Source organism: Triturus cristatus, chromosome 12, assembly GCF_964204655.1.
Source record: "Triturus cristatus chromosome 12, aTriCri1.1, whole genome shotgun sequence".
Lineage (NCBI taxonomy): Eukaryota > Metazoa > Chordata > Amphibia > Caudata > Salamandridae > Triturus > Triturus cristatus.
This window is the reverse complement of record NC_140595.1, coordinates 234153729-234174601: the sequence shown is the minus strand read 5'-3', so window position 1 is coordinate 234174601 and position 20873 is coordinate 234153729. Positions and strand designations below refer to the sequence as shown.

At 47.5% G+C, this 20873-nt stretch overlaps 1 protein-coding gene and 1 long non-coding RNA gene across 12 annotated transcripts in view; both read right to left on the bottom strand.

The window, feature by feature from the left end:
• Window positions 1-20873, bottom strand: part of LOC146775776 (butyrophilin subfamily 2 member A1-like) — a 506274-nt gene that overhangs the window by 35485 nt on the left and 449916 nt on the right. The window lies entirely within an intron of this gene.
• Window positions 14599-15062, bottom strand: LOC146775777 (uncharacterized). Its single transcript, XR_014971987.1, has 3 exons — window positions 15012-15062; window positions 14829-14910; window positions 14599-14742 (listed from the first exon to the last, which is right to left on the bottom strand). It is a non-coding gene; the product is annotated as an uncharacterized LOC146775777 (long non-coding RNA).

Below are 20873 nucleotides of genomic sequence, written 5' to 3'. Positions count from 1 at the left end.
CGAGAGGCGTCAGTTGTTTCCCAAGTCGCTGGGTTGGGGGTTGAAGAGCTGGTCCTCAAAATTCAGAGAAGAAAAGTCTGTCTTGGAGCTGGCACTCGAACATTTACACCAGACAGCTGAAGATATCAATCTGAGGTGAAGCTATTGTCCTGGTGCATTGAAGATTAAGGGAGGAGATATAACAGATCTTGTGACGCACTGCTTAGAAGACCAACAAGTTTCATATATCCGGGCCCAACACTAGATGGCAGGAGTATGCAGAACATGTGTATCTATAGTCGCACATGCTACAAACAGATATCCTCGAGGCCAAGTAGAAAACAAGAAATCTACTCCTCTTGCTTGTGCAGTGGAGGATTCTCTCCCAGCAGCTTTAATCTGTAATGCATATGTTATTGGGTTCGGTGCAGGCATGGATAGTAGGTGGCTTCACAGGGTGAAAGCCAGTGCGAAAGGTAAGGAGTTTGTTGATTTACAGTTAAAGGGAGACATGTTATGCCATGAGAGGTGGATAGGACCTTTAGGGGATTAGCAGCAGCCCCACATCATTAGGCTGGTGGTAGTGTTATTGATAAACTTGTAAAGGTCTAACATGGAAAGAGGGTAGCCTCAATAACCAATTTTGATTAAACACAGACGATCCAGGGGGGCGAGCTTCATCCGACTAACCGCACCCGATCCTTGTAATCATGGGACTGTGGCACCCTTGCCAAACAATAGGCACATTAAGTTCTAGGGGAAGGTAAGCGCTTCATGATCATGCACCTGTAGACCGCCATAGCCCCGAAGCTCAGAGAATTTCTCCCGATTGCTCTGATCTCCACACCGTAGTGAGCAGAAACAAAATGGCAGCCATCATCAGCATTGCCATAAATAGTGTGATTGTTGGGGAGCGGCGATAACATGGCCAGCAGTAGGGTCTTGGCGGAACACCCACCTCAAACGTCGCCTCCACGTGGGGTACCTTACCTCATTTTGACACACACACACAACAATAGGACCACTGCACGGGCAGCCTGCCCGGAAACCAGCCGCCATAGCCCCAGTGTCCTACATCGCCGCTACAGCAAAAATGCTCACCCTCGGCACGACATGGAAGAACATCATGTACACCAGCGCTCACTTCAGGGGACTTCTTTGTATGCCTGGCTGTCCTGGGGAACACAGCGGCCCACCTATTTCAAGCAGGTGCACCCCAGAGAGCAATGCTTAGTATGGTTTATGCTGTCTCTATGACATCACCTGATAACACGCAAAAAGCTGTTGTTTTCTTCTTACCGGTACGCCTACCCATACATACTGCTAGTCCCTTCCCGTGAGTCGGACCGATCTACCATACTTCAGCTGATATGGTTGTTATTACCCGAGGCACTATACTATATTCCACGTCTTGTGCACTTCTTATAAGAGCTGTCTACTGGAACATATACATTGCTCCCAACCTTACATGCTCCCAGAATGGCAGACAACGGGGGCAAAGTCTCTAAACACAGGAGAGAGACTAATGACTTCAGAACCATGCTAAAACACGCCAAGGAAGAACCCCTTCTATAGGATTCCCGGTCAAACCCAAAACTGAGTCAAGTGTGAGCTCAAACATTATACTACAAGGACTTATGCCCATGCATGATCGAGCTCAAGATACCAAGGCTAACACTGATGCCATGCACCAGGACATACCAGCATTGAGCAGCGATCTTCATGGTTTGGTGGGCAGAATAACTGACGCAGAATACAGAATGGGCGTTTTGAAAGATTTATCTGTCTCAGGGAAGAAGCATGCAAATGCGACAACCTACAAGATAAAGGTGATCACAAGACCGTAATCGTAGATGCAACCTGCAGATCTTTGGCATTACTGAACATGTAGAAGGGATGCAAACTCATGTACTGAATTCTTGGAATCCTGGATACCACGTGCCCATGAGATTAGATTTGAAAGGGACTTCGAAATAGAGGGGGCATATAGAGTCCCAAATGGCAAACCACAGAATAACCCTGTTTCTAACCCGAGGACAATGATATTCAGACCTCCAAATTATCACCATACCAAAATGATGCTCTCACACATGATGAAGATCCAGCACATGCAATGGAATGGCTCCAAGATAAATATTTCTCAGGATTACTTCAAAGAAACAATGACCATTAGAAAATGTTTTTTGGCACTCCGCCAATAGTTGAGAGACCTTTTCTTCACCTTCTAAATTTCTGGCCCTGCGAAGTTCCATATTATCGTCAAGTGGAAACCAATGATCTTCACTGATCCAGTTTACTTGCAATCAGTCTCGGACTTTTCGACCTCTTCAGATACTTGCTGAATAAGATGGTTCTCCAGGTCTCTTTGGTTTGTTTGTCTTGTCACAGTCAGTATTGCCCCTAGTTTATTACAGATCATACAGACTTTCCACAGGTCGATTAGAGACATACTTTAAGTATTTCCATGTTGTTGCTAACTTCCTCTATTTGCATATGGTGTCATAATATTTTATGGATGATACATTCACTTTTATCGTTTCTTTGATTTGCCTTATGTATGACTACTGCTGACATTGTACTGAAGGAAAGTACATATGAATAACTGCTTATGGTGCGTATTTTGGTAGACTAAGCTCGATGGAAGACCTCACCCATTGCAAGTGTTAAACACTAGGAAATCATTCTCATTTGTTAGCCAAACTATTTGAGGCTATGTTTATAGTTATTTCCATAGGCTACTGAGATCAAAGCTGTCTTTACCAGCCAAAAGAAGTGTAGTGTAGGGTACATCTTTAACTGGGCCAAATAAGTCAGTTTTGTTTGAAGGATCAGAGCGGGGATTTTGGCGGGTTGGCCTGCTCGTGGCCCATCATGTCCCATTTAGATGAAAGGAGGGGAAATGCAAGTTTGTCGCATTTCGGGGAGGATTGGAGGGTGGGTGTTATTAAAAAAAAGTGTTATATTTCTTTTAATTTATAATGAATAATAAAGCGTATGAACACCATACTAACTCAGTATCAGATTATCCATACAGTACAGTTCCGATACCTTTCACCCTCCCTACCCCACTCCCCCTTCTTGCCACTGTGTGACAATGCCTCCCATCAACATGAGAATCTTAATGCAAAGTCGCAACATGTGCTAAACCCCGTTGTGTGCCCTCCCCCGTTCCTTAATCATTTCTCTCCTGGCCCTTGAACTACTCCCAACGTGGTGTCCATTTCTCTAACCGCCTTCTATTCTATGTCTCCGGCATACCAGGTGCATCAAATCTTTTCATACTTTATGCTCACAGTCCCAACCGTTGTATACCTCTCGTTTAATAATTTTACAGTGTGCTATACCCTCTTCCCATTTCCAGAACGAAGGGGGTGACTCGCATTACCATGTCTGGGCGATGCCCCTTTTCGCCACCATATGTCATAGGTTCACCAGATTCCCAAATCTGTGAATCAATGTTCTAGTGTAATATGTCCTATGCAGCAGTTTTAGTTGGATTAGCCGGAAAATGGCAATAATGGCCCTTTCTGTTGGAAAATACAGATCCTCCTGCTAGTCCTCATCTTCAATTACCCCAATAGCCTGCTCCCATTTGTCTGTAAGCTGCGTCAGTGTCCCTGGGTGTTCTGCATTAATGTGTCATATGTCAGAGATATCAGTTTATGTCATACCTGCCCGTCCAATATTCTTTTCTCCAACCGGGAGCCCTCCTGAGTCTCTTCTTTATCTATGCTACGGGTTAGTGCATGTCTCAACTGTCTGTATTTTAGCCATTGTGTGGTCGGCATGTGGTATTTCATTTGTAGATGAGCAAAGGGGATAGCCCCATTAGCGTCCCTCACTTCTGCTAGCATGGTGATGCCTATTGCACCCCAACCCAGGAAGCCCTTCAGCTAGCCACTTCTCTCAGCCAATTGCTCTCCCAGAGGGGTATACAGTGTGCAAGTCTCTTGTCCCATTTCACCTCCCTAAGTAGATTGTTCCACACTGTCAGTACAGTATCCATCACCGGGTATGCCCACCGACTCAATCGGTCTCCATATAGTACTTGCATGCAGCTGTGATCTCCTATGCCCCATCTGTTCACCCGGATCACCGGGTCCTCTATCTATGTACATCCAGTTGTTCACCATCCTGACCTGCGCTGCTTTGTAATATTTCTGCACGTTGGGAAGTGCTATACTCTTCCAAATTAGAACGTTGCGAGGTCTGCATCGCCATATGGGACTATCCAGAGCAGCGTTCTCACCAGGGTGTTCACCTGCTTAAAGAATGTCTTCAGCAGCTTATATGGGCTATTCTTCAACACATACAATAGTCGGGGAGGGCGATCATTTTGAACATGCCTGCCTTACAGTCAGTGACAATGGCAATGTACCTCAGTGCATTACTTCCCCTTTCAGTCTCCGAAGCAACGGATTGAGAGTGGGCTGGGTGTAGGAGGTATCATCCCCAGTTATCCAGATGTCCAAATATTTTAAACTGTAGGATTCCATCTCTAATGGTAACATTTGCGGCATCGGATCTGCTTGTCTTCATCTCCCCAATGGGAACAGGAGTGATTTCTCCCAATTGATTGCAAATCCCGAGAACTCCCAGATTTGGAATAGCTTACAGACACAGGCCAGTGATTGTTCAGTGCCGGTCAGATAAAGCAGAATGTTGTCCGCATATAATTATATTCTTTCTTCCCATCCTGAACCTCCCGTCCAATCCCAGATCTAGGCATCCACCCTCATGAGGGTAGCCATTGGTTCTACTGTCAATGCGAAGAGCACTGGTGAGAGAAGGCTGCCTTGCCTCTTGCTTCCCTGATAGGGAATTCCTTGTAAAGGTAGTTATTGACTAGCCCAGGGTCTCTGATACAACTTTAACTAGCTAATGTAGTGATGTTCGAACCCCTTTCTTTCCAAAAGCAGGATCAAGAAGAGTCACTGCCCCAAATCAAATGCCTTGCTGGTATCCAAGAAAACCACAGCCCGGGCCTCCCCCCTGCATCTGATTGTGTTATCTTTTTATGGATGCGCCATAAGTTGAGTTTTGTTGAGCAACATGGCATAAAGTCTGTTTGATCCACATGTACCAGATTCACCACCGCCGTACGGAACCTATTGGCCAGTACTTATGCAAGGATTTAGGAATCGACGCTTAGTGATGAGATTGGTCTATACAAGTGTATGAAAGTAGGATCTCCTTTCATGGTTTCCCCACTTTGTGCCTGGTGTTAAACTGTTTCTGACTAGTCTGACTGGGTTCCTGCTAATGAGGGTGCCAGTTTCTGTGCTTTCTCCCCTAAATTGGTTATGGTAAGTAATCAGGTACATACCAAATTGACTACTGGTGTATCCTTATACGTCTCTAGTATATGGTACTAAGGTACCCAGGGAATAGGTACACCAGGGGTCCCTCATGGGCTGAAGCATGTATTATGCCACCCATGGGAGACAACACAAACTGTGACAACAGGCCTGTAATTGCAGCCTGTGTACGCTGGTGCTAGCACCACTTATGACAGATATAGGTTTCCCTATATCTGAGGTCACTGCATTTAAAACCTTTAAGTCACATCTAAAGCACGCCTTTCAATACTGAAGTCAGGGTGCTTGGTTCTAAGTATGAGGATGCCCCTGCATGAGCAGGACACCCTTACAACCATCAAGTCCATTCTCCCCTGTTGTAAGTGCATCAGCCATTATGATATATAGAGTGGCCATGCGTCATTATGTGATGGTTAACTCCAAACTGACTGTAACAAACCCTGTCATGTTTGGTATCAAACATGTTGGAATCATCCTCCCACACAGTAAACGGTGTGGGAGGTATGATTTCATGCACTGTAAAGCTCCTCCGGGAGGACCTTAGTGCTCCCAGTACCAGTTTTCAAGAACCAGACAGCAAGCTAGGGCTGCTGCCGACCAGAGACATGTTTCTGCCCTCCTGCTGCTGAGCCAAGCTGGAGCAGGGGAAGGCAGAACAATAGATACCCTGTCACTGAGAGGTGTGACCACCTCCCAGACAGGGTTTTGGGTTTTGGGGCAGGGTGGGGTGCTTGCCAGCACCACTGAGACTGCTTGCAGGGCACATTTGCTGCCCTCCTTGCATAGTCTAGTTCAAACCAGTTCAGGGAGCCACTGGCTCCCGCTCTGGCGTGAAACTGGACAAAGGACATGGGACTATCCTCCCCACTGTACGATCCCTCCCCTGGGAGGGAACACTGCATGTCCCAACCCTTTCCTTAGGGTACTTGAGGACTTACCTGTGGGTAGGTCCCTAGATTCTTCAAACAAGGTTAGAGGCCCAAAGGGAACACCTTGGAGGGTAGAGAGCTCCTGTACAGCGAGGATGAGGCATACGCCCTCCCTTTAATATACTCAAAAACAAACCAGTATCCCATCCGGAGCCATCCTGGCTACTTGGAAACAATAGAGGTCGGGGACCACTGGTAGGCTTATTAACAGCACACCCACTATTGTGGGGGACCACAATAGTGGGTGTGCACTCTTTTCGATTTCCACAGTGGATGTAGTTGCCAAGGCTTGTTAATGCTGCCGACAGACACCGACCTCTCAACTCGCCACATTCGATGTGGGACAGATTGTGAATGGCTCCTGATCTTCCACAGCGTTGCCTGGTCCGCACAACTGCAGCTCCAAGGTCACCGTCAGCTCTCCTGCAACACCCGACATCAGTGGGCATTCATCTTCTGTGCCTCCTGGTCACTCCTGAGTGGCATAGACTCTGTCACCTCTGCTTATAGGTATTTCTTATTCCGAAACCACCTTTGTGTTCCATCGGACACTCTCACCTTCTCCAGCAGAGGCATCAACCTGAAGTCCTTCCTTGAGTTTGACAGTGGCTTCCACGCCCCTTCACACCTATGCACCCAGCTTCCCTGGTGTAGGTATCCTGGTTCCTAGGGTATCCACGGGTGGGGTGGCTCTCCAACCTTCTGTCTTCCATGGGGTTTCTTCAGGGACAACTGACAAGGGTCCTTCTTCTTCAATATTGTAACTGCGACTCACTCATTGGCTTGAATTGAGCACACAGTCATATTCCCACTCTGCACAAGGCCTCCATGGGGTTCCTAGGTACTTACCTCTGGTGGTTCCTTGGGTCTAATCTTGACTTGAGTCGTGGTTCGCATACCACTATTTTAGTATATGGTTTGGTCTCTCCCTGGCGACAACTGTGAATCCGTGCTAATTACCTGTTTTATTTGCAAAATATTGTGTGCATTGTGTATATCTACGGGCAGGAGATATTTGTTTGTGTTAGTGAGTGTCTTATAATAAATATATATTTTTATAAATATACTGTGTGGTTCTCATGCACTTAATCTATATCACTAAGATGACACTCTGGTAAAACAAGCTGCTTTACACTCCTTCTGGACTAAGCCCGTAGGCTGCTCTCCACAGCTACCACTTAGAGAGCTTTCTAAGGTTGTCCAAGACCACTAAAACCACCATAAGGGTTGTTTGGATTAGTGCAGGGTGTCCACTTACATAAGTGTGCAACATATACTGAGCTAGCTTCTCACATTGGTGTGCAGTGGTTGGGATTCAAGCCTGCATTGTTTTTACCAGCTAATCTTGATGAGGATTTACTAAAAAACCATCACTAATATTAGTTACAAGAAAAGGGTATAACCCAGATATGCCACCGGGACCTGGGTGGTTGACAGTAAAGAAGATAAATGGTCCCAGTGGGACAATTTTAAACAACACAAATATTTATGCAACAGCAGAGGGGAGGGGGGGGCTAGGCGGCGCACGAGCGGAATGGCCGCCATTGTGTAAGGCTCCCACAGCTCGGCGCTTAAATCCGACAATTATCCTGGTTCCAGAGTAGTGATCTGCCCGTGTACTACGGGATCGTGCAGCTCAGCAAGTACGGAGGACTCGGTGCAAGTCTCGAAAATACCTGAGGTGATTTGAGATGTCTACCGATGCTGCGAGGCTGCGGCCGGATCGCGCTGTGAGTGACCCTGGAGCTGCTGCTGGGCTGAGGCGAGTACGCGGCCACCGCGGCTTCCACAAGGTGCGCAGGCCCATGCAGCGTAATGGCGGCGGACGAGGAGCACTGAATGCCCCCTGGTGAGAGACGCCCTGATGTAACCGCTAGCCAGAGGAAAAAGTGTTGTCAAGCCGGGTAACTGCTGGCAAACACCGTGCTCGGACAGAATTGGCAGGTACTAGCGCCCGGAGCTGCGGCAACTCCGCAAAGCAGGCTGGTGGAAGAGCGGCATTACTTGGCAGGCTCCTCATAAGCGGCTCCCTGTAGTTGTGTTGCCGCTAAGGTGGAAACGTGAATGGCACAATAATACACTCGGGGGCTAAGGCCTGACCAAGGCTGCTGGATAACTCGCATCAGTGAAGCCATAAGCTGAAGTGCTGCAGCGCTGACTGAATCGGAGGGCAGAAGGCGGAGAAGGGGCCAAAGGTGGACGCCTTGACAATAACGTGAGGCCAGAGAAGGTGCCTCGCCTACGCCGCCTTCACTAGCACAACAGTGGCGCCTACTGAACGCGGCCTAGCAAACAGAACAACACATTTTGTCGCAGGTTCTACTGTGCCCACGCCTCATACAGCTGGGGGGGGCACATGGTGCAGGTCTACTTAACGCACTAAAAAGGGGATCAGGCCAGGATCTCCAGCCGGTCCGGCAAACTACTACTGCCATCACACCAGGTCGCAAAATATCCGCTACTACAGACGCAGGCGCAACGATGGGGATGGTGGATGCGCGCCAGCCGCGGCTCACTTTCGACGCCAAAAAATCCACTCGGCAGCAGCAGGCGGAGGCTAACGCTGAAGCGTCACAGTCGGAATCACAAGCAGCACCAGGAGATGATGTGGCATCGATCCTCTCAGAGGTGTGGCAGGGCTTTGCGACCACCGCGGACAAGATGGACACAATGGCATCACAAATGGATGCAATAGCGCGGAAAATTGAGGGTCATGAGACGCGCATAAAAGATGCCGAACACCGAATCTCGAAAGTTGAGGAAGTCACAACCCAGGTGCAGGGTGCAACGGCACAAATAGAAAAGCTCTTAAAGGTCATAGCGGCCAAAAACGAGGACATAGAGGCAAGAAGTAGAGGGAACAATATTTGCGTATTAGGTATTCCGGAGAGTACCAATACAGGCAAAATGGAGGAGTACATTGAAAAGTTGCTAGTAGCGGTGGTGGGAACTGAATTATTGTCTCCTCACTTCATCGTGGAAAGGGCTCACTGCTCCCTTGGACCGCGACCTCCCCCTGGTAGCGCTCCCAGGCCTATTATCGTGCGCCTACTGAATTATAGAGATAGGGATGTGGCTCTGCGGGTGGCCAGGGAGAAAAAACAGTTGCATTACGACGGGGTGCCCTTCACAATGTACTCGGATTTCACAATACAGGTCCAAGAGGAACGTCGCAAATTTCTCGCAGTCAAACAAAAGTTGAGACAAGCCCAAATTGACTATGCTCTACTATATGCCACCCGCCTCCGAATCACGCATCAGGGGACTCAAACGTTTTGCACGAAACCTCAAAAGGCCAAGGAATTCCTCAAGCAACTTAAGAAACAAAAGAAGACGTCGCCTCCAATGGAAGATTCGCTTCGAGCAACAACATCAGACGTTGAGTGACAGATGTTATGGAACGCAACTATCTGATTGTAGTTTTTTCTTATGCACCATGAATGCAGTGCTGGCTGCAGTGCACCAGACGTCCACGGAACAACCCATCGTGCCCTTGAGAAGTGCGACCCGGAAGATGATGCTGATAGTGAATGGAACACCAAATTGGCAGGCAGCCGAATGCCCTCGCAGCCTATTCAGAGACTTGCTCAACGATGCAAGATACCTGAACTGGTGAGAGGTACCCGTGGGCCACCCAGCTGCATTTCCCCAAACGGGTGTACCCCACTGTTTTTCTTTTACTGTATATGTTTCTCCTTGATTTTTCTTTAACGCTGCTCTGGGATGGAACAGGGTCAATGTTTGTTGCAGTTAAGTTTTGGGGGTCTAGGGAGGGGAGAGGGTTGCGGACAACTGGCATAATTGGGATGGTTCAGTGGGAGGGGGAGGTGGGGAGATGGGTAGATGATTGTTACAGCAGGACTAACATGTGGTATGCTTTTCAGTATAATGACTCACATTGCATGCATATGGTGCCATACAATCTGGCAATGCATCTGTTACGGCTCAATAGGTTGTTGTGATGGTGCTGGACGATAAATCCATACTGAGGGTGCTATCTTGGAATGTCAGGGGCCTTGGCGATCCGAGGAAACGCAGGCAAATTTTGGCCTATCTTGACAGACACCAGATACAAGTGGCTTTGCTACAAGAGACGCACCTTAACCCAAGGGTCCCAGTGATGTTTGCCAGTAAATGGCCAAGCTGTAGGATTTTCTCCTCTTACTCCACATATGCGAGAGGTACAGCCATATTAATCAAAAAGCAGACCCCATTTGAGCTGGCGGGCACGATAGAGGACCCACAGGGAAGACATGTCATTGTATGGGGCGGCTTGGAAGGGACTTGATCACAATAGAAAATTGCTATGGACCTATGGACCTAATGTGGACACCCCTGAGTTTTTTACTACTGTATGGGGCAAAATACTGAATGTAGGATCCACCCATATAATCTGGGCCGGTGATTTTAACGTAGCCCTTAATCCAGCTCAGGATAGGTCTAATGCTGCTAAGCACCATTACAACAATTCACAAGGGGTATTGCAGGGAATACTGGAGGAGGGTGGCCTGACCAACAGTTGGCGCTACACACACCCAGGGGCGCAGGAGGGAACACACTTCATGTCACATACCGGAACATGGGCACGTATTGATTATTGTCTGCTTTCAAGGGGGCTGGGATCCACCATTTGTAATGTTACACATCCAGCCAGGACGTTTTCGGATCACTGCCACGTTAAAGTGTCACTAACCCCACCAGGATATGACAAACCTAGACCTCACTGGAGGGTGCAACCCACTGCACTGTTAGACGCAGTTTTCCAAGCTGAATTAGGTGATGAAATAAAAGATTTTTTTCCCAGAAATAAGGGGTCAGTGGACAGCGTTGAGGTTATATGGGAAGCTTTTAAAGTTACCATAAGGGGGTACTGCATCTCAAAGAGCTTTGGGGCGCTTCGGGACATAAAGAGGACAATCAGGAAACTGGAACAGGAGTTAAAGGAACTGGAGGGACGGATGGGACGGGGGGATGCAGGCCAGGTGCAGCAAGCTTTCTGTGAAAAGCTATCAGAGTATACAGACACTGCACTGAGGGAGGTGAAATTTAAGGGGTGTTACTGGGTAGCCCGCCGGTACGGTGAGGGGGAGCGGCCGGGCAAAGCGTTGGCCTAAGTGACCAGATGTCCACGTTTCACAACACATATTAGAGATTGAAGGGCCTGGAAAGGAGATACAGCGTGACTCACTTAATATACTTGAGACGTTCACCACCCACTACAAACAGCTATATACGTCGCAGAGACAGGGGCTGGTGGATCGGGATGGTTTCATGGGAGATGTGGCACTAGGATGGCTCAGCGACACGCAGAGGAGATTCCTGAGCCTCCCTTTTGAGTTAGATGAAATCAGGGAAGCAATAACGCAATTGAAGAATGGGAAAGCAAGGGGATCAGACGGGCTCCCTGCCGAATTTTATAAACAATATATTGATATCATGGCACCGGTGCTTAGAGAGGTGTATGAGGAATCCCTTGAAGTTGGGATACTCCCCCCCTCGATGAGAGAAGCGATGGTCACGTCTCTTCTTAAGCCAGGAATACCCCCTAGATCATGCGACTCCTACTGGCCCCTGTCATTGATAAATTGCGACACCAAGATATTGGCTAAAGTGCTGGCCAATCGCCTGACTCTTCTGATGGACAAACTCATACTCCCTGACCAATCAGGGTTTGTTCTGGGTAGAGCTACTACCCATAATCTACGCACTCTATTCTTGTTGATTCAGACGGTGGCACCCGAGTTCCCACTTGCTGCGGTATTCCAGGACGCCACCAAGGCGTTCGACTCTGTGGAGTGGGACTATCTTTTCGGAGTGTTGCAGCGTATGGGCTTTCCGCTCCTTTATATATTTGGATCAGATTATTGTACCATCAACCCACTGCCAAGATATTGATAAATGGCCATTCCTCTCCTCCGTTCTCCATCTCGAGGGGCACCCGGCAGGGATACCCGCTGTCCCCACTCCTATTCACCATAGCGATTGAGCCGCTGGCCTCCAGGCTCCGCCAATGACACCAAGATAAGGCTTTCCGCTGCTGTCCGCGGCAGCTCCTGATTTCGCTGTATGCGGATAACATGACATTATACATTAAGGACCCCAGCAGAACATGAATCGCCTATTACGGGAATTCATTGTGTTTGGCAGATTGTCTGGCATCAATATTAATTGGGGCAAATCTCAGGTCTTCCCTCTCACGCCGGCGGTCCCTCAGTTTCAGCTTGACTTTCCATTGGAGTGGTGTCACACGGATATCCGATATCTTGGTATACAGGTGGCTAGGGACAGAGAGGATTCGATACGGCTCAATTATGGCACAGCTATTACGCGTCTGTCTAGTAATGTTACACGCTGGATATCTCTACCTCTCTCATTTGCAGGTCGAGCATCCCACATAAAAATGATCATACTGCTGCAGTTCCTCTACTTATTTCTAAATATACCTTATCACCCTCGGTCTTATGTTTTTTTAAGACACTACGTGCGGAATTACTCAGATTGCTCTGGGGAGGTAAACAGCCACGACTCAAATGGTCTACACTCACGAAGCCATACGATCAAGGTGGCTTTGACATCCCAGATTTTGGGGTCTATTTTCTGAGCGCGCAGGCGCACTGTGCCTATTATTGGATATACCCCGCTAGAAATATGCTGCAGGTGGCAGTGAAGGATTGGCTTGCAGACCCTATACCATTGAATGGCATGATACACAGCCCTACTCGTACCCGGGCGACACCACCCACCACGTTCACTGACACAGTTTATGCATGGCACCGGATAAACAAGCTCGTTGCTTCGCCCTTCCTATACTCCTCTAGACTCCCACTATCTTATCACCCCAGTATATCGCTACTACAAGAAAAAGGATTCATGGGGAGATCTCTTCCATGAAGGATTATTCCGCTCCATGGATCATGTCTTCCAGGGGATACAGCCTACACCTCTGGATGTGTTCTTGTACGTACGCCTGAGACAGGGGATACGGTCGGTGGTCCCGGACTTCCCACAGGAACCTCCAAATCTCACCCCATAACACCAATTGCTGGGTTCCACGGACGGAAAACACCTGGTGTCGGGTCTACACCGTTGCATACGCACACAACAAGTGGAAGTCACTAGCTCGGCCCATACACAGTGGGGGGGAAAAGTTGAGACAAGAGATAACGGATGAACAATGGCGATATTGTTGTATCCAAACCGGACGAATCTCTGCCAGTTGTAGACTGCGGGTTACCCAATATAAATTTCTGCAGCGTCTCTATTACACGCCTGTCAAAAAATACAGGCTTAATCTAGCGGATAACGATAGGTGCGAGAGGTGCAGGAGGCCTGGGGTAGGTTTCTTGCATCTGGCATGGGAATGTCCTGGGGTGCAAGAGTTTTGGGAGCGGGTCTTCGGGTCACTCGAGACAATGACAGACAGCATACTGGTGAGGGATCCCTTGGTGGCGCTTTTGGGAAATATAGCGCAGGTACCCAAATCATTCCGGAAATTCCTTGCCCTCTCATTACTATTGGCCAAACACAGGGTAGCTTGCAGATGGGGAAGGGGTCGTGCCCCGAAATTTAAGGTTTGGCTAACAGACTTGATGTACTGTCAGGAGCAAACGACTACATATGCTGAGACACTCCCGAGAACCTCCAAGCCAAAGGATATATGGGGCCCATTGCAGCGGTATCTTCATTCACAAAACTCGGGTGAGACAGACTCTATTCCCCGTGATCCTGGGTGATTGCTTTGTGATAATTTATATTGGGTTTCTTGTCGTCATGACGCATGTACAGGGTTAATATTAGTTGTGCCTGGAAAGGGACGGACTGTGCCCGTTGGGGGGTTTGCCTGCGATAACACTGCATAACAATAGTCATCTGCCTCTGGAACTCCAAATATGTTATGGTAACACCGTCTATATTTCTCTGTTACAGGAATGAATGTATGCTGTACAAAGTGCAACTATTCGATGTATTGCCTTTACGATGATGTCTACGAGAGACCACTATGAGACAATTGATGCTTACTACATGTTTGATACGCTGTACTATTATTATGTATGACAAAATCATAAATAAATAAAAAAAATATATATATATTTATGCAACAGCATCCATTAAATTACTTATGCTATGAACTTCTGTTCAATATTGTTTATTCATATTGAACATCAATCTGAATGTTCAAAATCCAGCAAACATCTGCAACATATGCACACAAAAGTGCCCCAAATGTGTAGAAGTGAGTAAGGGAAGACTTGTGTGTAAAGTGAGGGTTAAATGGGAGAGGAAAGGGAGTGACAATATATATAGCAATAATAATATTTATAAAGAAAAGGTTTGTCCAACATGACAGTTATATACGAACAGAATGGCAGCCATTATGTCGCTAAATAAGCACAGTGAAAAAGCACTGTTGCCCACACTGGCATAGAAACAACAAAATGTCGACGTTTCGACCCCAGCCATACGTAGGTGACCTTGATCCTTACAAGGGGGTCTTCCTCAGGACTGTAAAGGGGCACCTGAGAATTTAACAATAGGAAATTACTTAGAATGTATATTAATTTATAATGTAAGCATTAGGTATAAAAGGGGAAAACTAAATTACCGTGAACCACCATTGGCTGGGTGGTTGAAGTAATAATAGTGGGCCCGTGGACTCCTGGGTCAGAGAACGGACAGATGGCAACCTAAAAAAGAGGGTTGAACGCCATCAGTTATTTAAAAAAAGGGGATAATACTGAGTATTGTTGGCGTACGCAAAGCATTCACAGAATTGTTATGGACTTACTTCTCATTGGGTTAATTTCAATTACGTTCCTTTCAAACACAAGGGCCAAAGTAAATCTGCGGGTTCCAAATTACTGTGAAGCGTAAAAAACAAACAGGGGACCAAAGGTATACCACCATTCTTAACACCAGTATGAAAATTTAAACTGTTCAAATAGCCTAACTATGAAAGTGTGACTCGTTACCTCGTGAAATAGAGCGGACATCATCCCGTAGTAGTAAAAATACAAAAGATCTCCAAAGTGTCAAGCTTCTAAAGGAACAGATGGACAAACATTGATTACCCCTATGCCCAAAGTTTTCATCGTTGTGAATTAAAAATGGGTTAAAATAAGTCTCAAATACCTCAAGATGAAGTGCATCCGTTCACTGCATCGTAAATGGAGCACTGAAAGGGAAATGCCTTAAGTACCAAGGAGCAGATTTACAACTTCTGGCGCATCCCTGCAAATCGGCAGGGATGCACTAAGAAAGATGGGTCATGCAAAACTACCCGTGCGCCACCATGGATGCGCCGCATTTACAATGCGGAGCGCCATGGCATGCGGATAGGCAGATGCGGGATGTAACTGCCGGCGTAAGGTTGGCTCAGTGCGAGAGTCGTGTCGCGGGCGCGACGCAACTCCAGCACTGTTCCAACCCGGCCTATCTCCAACATGCTGGGTCACGCCTTACGCCTGCTTCAAGCAGGCGCCAGGTTTTGACGCAGCAGTGTCGGAAAAGTGACTGAGTGAAATCTTGTAGATTTCACTGCGTCACTTTTCCGAGGTTTTCCTCTGATGTAACGCCCACACTGCAACGGAACGCCCACATGAATCCTGACGCAGGTTTCAAGTGGCGCAGTGCTTTACAACGTGACGCATCAGCCTAGATGCGTCACGTTGTAAATAAGTCGCAACGTGGCGAATGGTTTACGCCGCCGCTGCGTCACAAAAAAGACGCAACGGCGGCGTAAAAGTGTCGCAGGGGGCTTTTAAATTTGGCCCAGAGTCATTATGACACACGTGCAGCCTGCGCCTTGACAGACGCTCGATGCTGCCAGATAGAGGCCACAGTGAGGACGAAGCTTTACAACATGGAGGAAATACTACTCAAAAATGATGGTTTTGGATGGGGAAAACATGGATTTGGAAAAAAGGTGAATTCTGCATTGTGCGAGGAGACAGCCCTGATTCTTGCGTGCCGAATAAAAATACTTATTTACATTGTTGCATTATTATTGCCATGAGAAAAATGATATTTATAATAATAAAGCGATATCGTCACATGTGCAAAACAGTATAGATTGCAAATAATAGCATGTCGTATGTCACAATTGAATGGGAATATACTGTAAAACAGGCACCATATGCATAAACATTTGCACTTCATAGATGCATTGTATGGTCATAGAATATCACAGACCCACTGCATAAATGGATACCAATCTCGCGCTCTGTTCATGATCACACAATACATAGATATGATATAGAGCATTACACAGTGTTTGCTGATGACATAAATCCCAAATATATAAAAGAAAACATTTAGAAATGAATGTCAGTCTTGCTCTCTGTTCCTAGTCATAAAACCCTGATACATAATAAAAGCCATTTAGAAATGGATATCTGCCCGCACTCTGTGCCTAAACATATGATACATTGGTATGGTATAAAATACATTTGTATCGTACAAAAACCATAAAACCGTGTCTGACACCGACGCAAATCCACGTACGTGATAACACTCCCTTGGAAAAGGAGAGAATTTGAGTCAATATTCACAATAAAGGGACTGAGTGTTCAACAGAGGCAAACTTGGTTACTCAGAAGTTAGGCAAGATAGCTGCGCACTGCTCGCATCTAATTCATTCAGACCATTCTGGATTGTATCCAACAGATGCATCCACTTACACTCTTGAACATTCAAGATAGGCTGAATGTTACCTCCTCTGACCACAAGCGTGACCCTCTCTAGGACCAACCACTTCAAACTCTCAGCTTTGTGTTGAGCATTCTGGAAATGATCAACCAGAGGTGCTCCTGGTACACTGCAATGGACCCTGCTACAATGTTGAAGTATACGTGTTTTTACCATTTGTTGAGTTTGGCCCACGTATACTTTCTTGCAAGGGCAGATAATGGCATAAATCACATCTGAAGAGTTACAATTAGTAAAAGATGTTAAGTCTATTGCATGTTGTTTATAGATGAATTGTCTGGTTTGGATAGTCATTTTGGAAGCTTTACAATGGCCACACTTATGGTGACCAAGAGGTGTAAGGAGACCCCACATCAATGCATGGTTTATTTGGAGGATCCAAAAGAGACCGTACCACATGGTCTTGCACACTCTTGCCTTTTTTTGAATGAGTGTATAGGTGGATCCTGTAATTCCAAATCGTCTGAAATTAGGCCTCAATGTCGATTATTGACCGTCAACCAGGTTTATTGTCTCAATGGTGTCCTTCAGGTATGCTCTTGTGGTCTCCGCTCTCGGCTGCAAGAAAAAGTCCACGTATTTACACAGGGGTTCAAGTAGAGAGCCACAACCGGAGACAATAGGACGTCCCGGTGGATTCTGCATGTTCTTGTGTATCTTCGGTAGTGAATAAATCATTGGTAACCGTTTGGTTGCTAATAATTGCTCCCTACACTGGATGGTGTTGAGAGTCGCAACGGCTTTGGAACAAGTCAAGGTACTCATCAAAGAGATTGCCGCACTAAAACTGGAAATTTCAGGAGACTCCACACTGACCAATGACAAAGAAGCCCTTGAACGCATGGACAAGACTCTGAAAGATTTTAAAATCAATACCCAAGCCAAGAAGTTGGACAAGTTAGCAAAGGATATCCGCTATTACGACAAGAAGGGAACTTATCCCTATCTCCAGGAAGACTACTTCAAGCAAGACAACCAGGGCCGTTTTTCCAATTGGGGAAGAGGAGGATATAGAGGCCATAGGAAATGTAAAACTTTCTCTAAATCCTCTGGCTCGAACAGCAATGGCAGTGATAACGAACAACCAGGCATTAGCTCTGAGTATCTGTACCAGGACAGTTGGTACCAACCCCAAGGACCATCTTTTTTAGGGGAGGCACAATGGAGACCATCCAGGGGCAGGAGTTATAGCTGGCATCAAGGACCTCAGCGAGGCCAGGAACAGAGTGGCCTGAGTTGGGAGGGAGGGCAGAGGAAGGGATCGAAACAAGTCTGTTTCCAGCAATAGAACCATGGGGCACTTTTGTGTACATATGTTCCAGATGTTTTCTGAATTTTGAACGTTTAGATTGATGTTCAATATGGATAAACAATATTGAGCAGAAGTTCATAGTATAAATAATTTAATGGATGCTGTTGCATAAATATTTGTGTTGTTTAAAATTGTCCCACTGGGACCATTTATCTTCTGCACCATCACTAATATTAGGCACATATAACAAAGCTTAGAATAAGTAAGTTCTACTGAACTTAGGGTTGGGTAGTTAAGGGTCTAGCACAACCCTTTCTCCAACCTCACAAGTTTAGTTTCCACTAGAGTAGGTAGGTGCAACACTTTACTACACCCAGAACCATGCCTTTAGTGGAGGATGCTGGCGTACCCCGGTCTGCTAAGTACAGTGGTCTAAAGTTCCAGGAACTAAGGACCCTGTTTAGCCTTGGAAGATAAAGACAGGTGGCAACCCCACCATGAAGCTGCTCTTAGAGCTGCTGCATCAGGATGATGGCCATCCTGTAGAGGCAGAAGAGTAGGATAATGTGGGGGGGGGGGATACTCATGGAGAGGGAGCGCACCAGAGATTCCCCCTGATGATCTCAATTCAGAGTATGGGCAGGAGGACTCGAATGATTCCAACCTGCCAAACTCTGACCCCCCAGGGAATAGTGCAGATGGCACAGAGGACATCCCTTTGTTCCTCCTGGGAGGGGACAGAGTAGACCAAGGAGGTCTAGATCCTCCTCTAGAGAATCCAGTGCTTCAGGCACTTCCATAGGGACCTCCATATCTACTAAGAGGGACAACTCTATCAGGATTGACCATTCCTGGGCAGTTGTGAATCTCAGCTGGGGAGGGGTAACTGGCCCTAAAAATGAGGTAATGACATCTCCAGACCTACCTGTAGATTGTCTGTTGGACAATGATCCAGGCTGAAGTAGAGTTTAGGACTCCTGCAGAAATGTTGGGCCTTTCTGCCGGTGTCTTTGCTGTCACCAGGGTTCAGGCCAAACAGCTAAGCACTGAAGGAGCACTAGATCCTAGAAGAATGGACAAGGTGCTTCCTAAGAGAAGGAGCAGGAAGGGTTAGGAATTGCCCTCCTCTCAAGCTCCCAGTGAAGATCAATCTCCTGAGGAAGTTGATCTCAGTCCCTGTAAATGAACAGTCCCAGAGGAACTTGGACCTGACCAGGCAAAGTTCTGGGGGCAAGGGGCCCTTCCAGGGCAGACTTCAGTTTGGAGCAGCAGACCTACCCCTCTCTTGAACCCACTCAGACAGCAAGCTGCTGCTGAGAAAGCAGGAAATATCAGTGGGTCCCATAGGATCTATTGGGAACAGGGACTCCTGTATTCCTCCCAGACAGGGTTTAGTGTATTGGGGCAGGGTGGGGGCGCTTATCAGCACCACTGAGACTGCATGCAGGGTCAGGTTCAAACCAGTTCAGGGAGCCATTGGCTTTCGCTCTGACACAAAACTGGAGAAAAGGCATGGGAGTATCCTCCCCACTGTCCGACACCTCCCCTGGGAGGGCACCTTGAATTGTCCCAACCCGTTCCTTAAGGTACTTAAGGACTTACCAATGAGTGGGTCCCTAGATTCATCGTGGGTCAAGATTCATATCAAGACACCACTTCTTCGACCGTCTGGGCACTGTGGATTTCGCTGGATTTTGCTCTGGGCTCCAAAACTGCAACTGGGAAGGCTCTTGCTGCTACTGGTCTTGTCGTCCTGCAAGTCTGCTGCAACGGCTGTGTCCGTGCTCCATACATGAACCTTCCAAGGCCTGTGGACATCCAAGACACCTGAAGGAATCTTCCTTGAAGTGAAGGAGTCACTTCCCTGCATCTGCAGGCACCACTACGAAGCTGACTGGTCTGCTGATCCTGGGCTCCCACAGACTCCGAAAGGCTCAGCAACACAGGTGGTAGTTCAACTCATCCCTCGAGGCCTGCCCTGTCCTCTCACCAAGTTTGGGGCCAGTATCCCTCGTCGGAGCCGCAGGAACCGAACCCCTGTGCACTGCGTTCACTGGCCGTTGCAAAGGTTTGTTGGCTTCCTTCCTCCAAGATCTTCGGGCTCCAAGTAGCCGCAGCCTCAAGCATCTCCTGTGACTAAGATCTTTGACCTCACTGCATCAATTGCACTGTGGGCCTGCATCTTTTGGTGAGCTGCTCAAGGTCCTCTTGCAACTGCAGTGCCACCGGCCTGCGGGTCATCTTGAGGGTCTTCTTTAATTTCAGCGGGCTTCCCTGATTGCTCAGGGCCTGCTGTGACTACCCTGCTTGTGGCAAGTCACCTGGACCGTGCTGGTCCCGACCCTGCACATTTTTCACTTTCCTCATTGGTTACAGTGGCCAAGGCTTGTTGGTGCTCCCGACGGACAGTGACCCCTCAACTCTAGACATCTGATGTGGGACAGCTCGTGAACGGCTCCTGGTCTTCCACAACATCACCTGGTCCGCACAGCTGCAGCTCTAAGGTCACAGTCAGCTCTCCTGCAACACCTGACATTATTCGTCTTCCGTGCCTCCTGGTCACTTCTGAGTGGCATAGACTCTGTCCCTTCTGCTTGCAGGTACTTCTTATCCGAATCCACCTTTGGGTTCCACCGCACACTCTCACCTTTTCCAGCAGCGGCCCCTTCCTGAAGTCCTCCATTGAGTTCG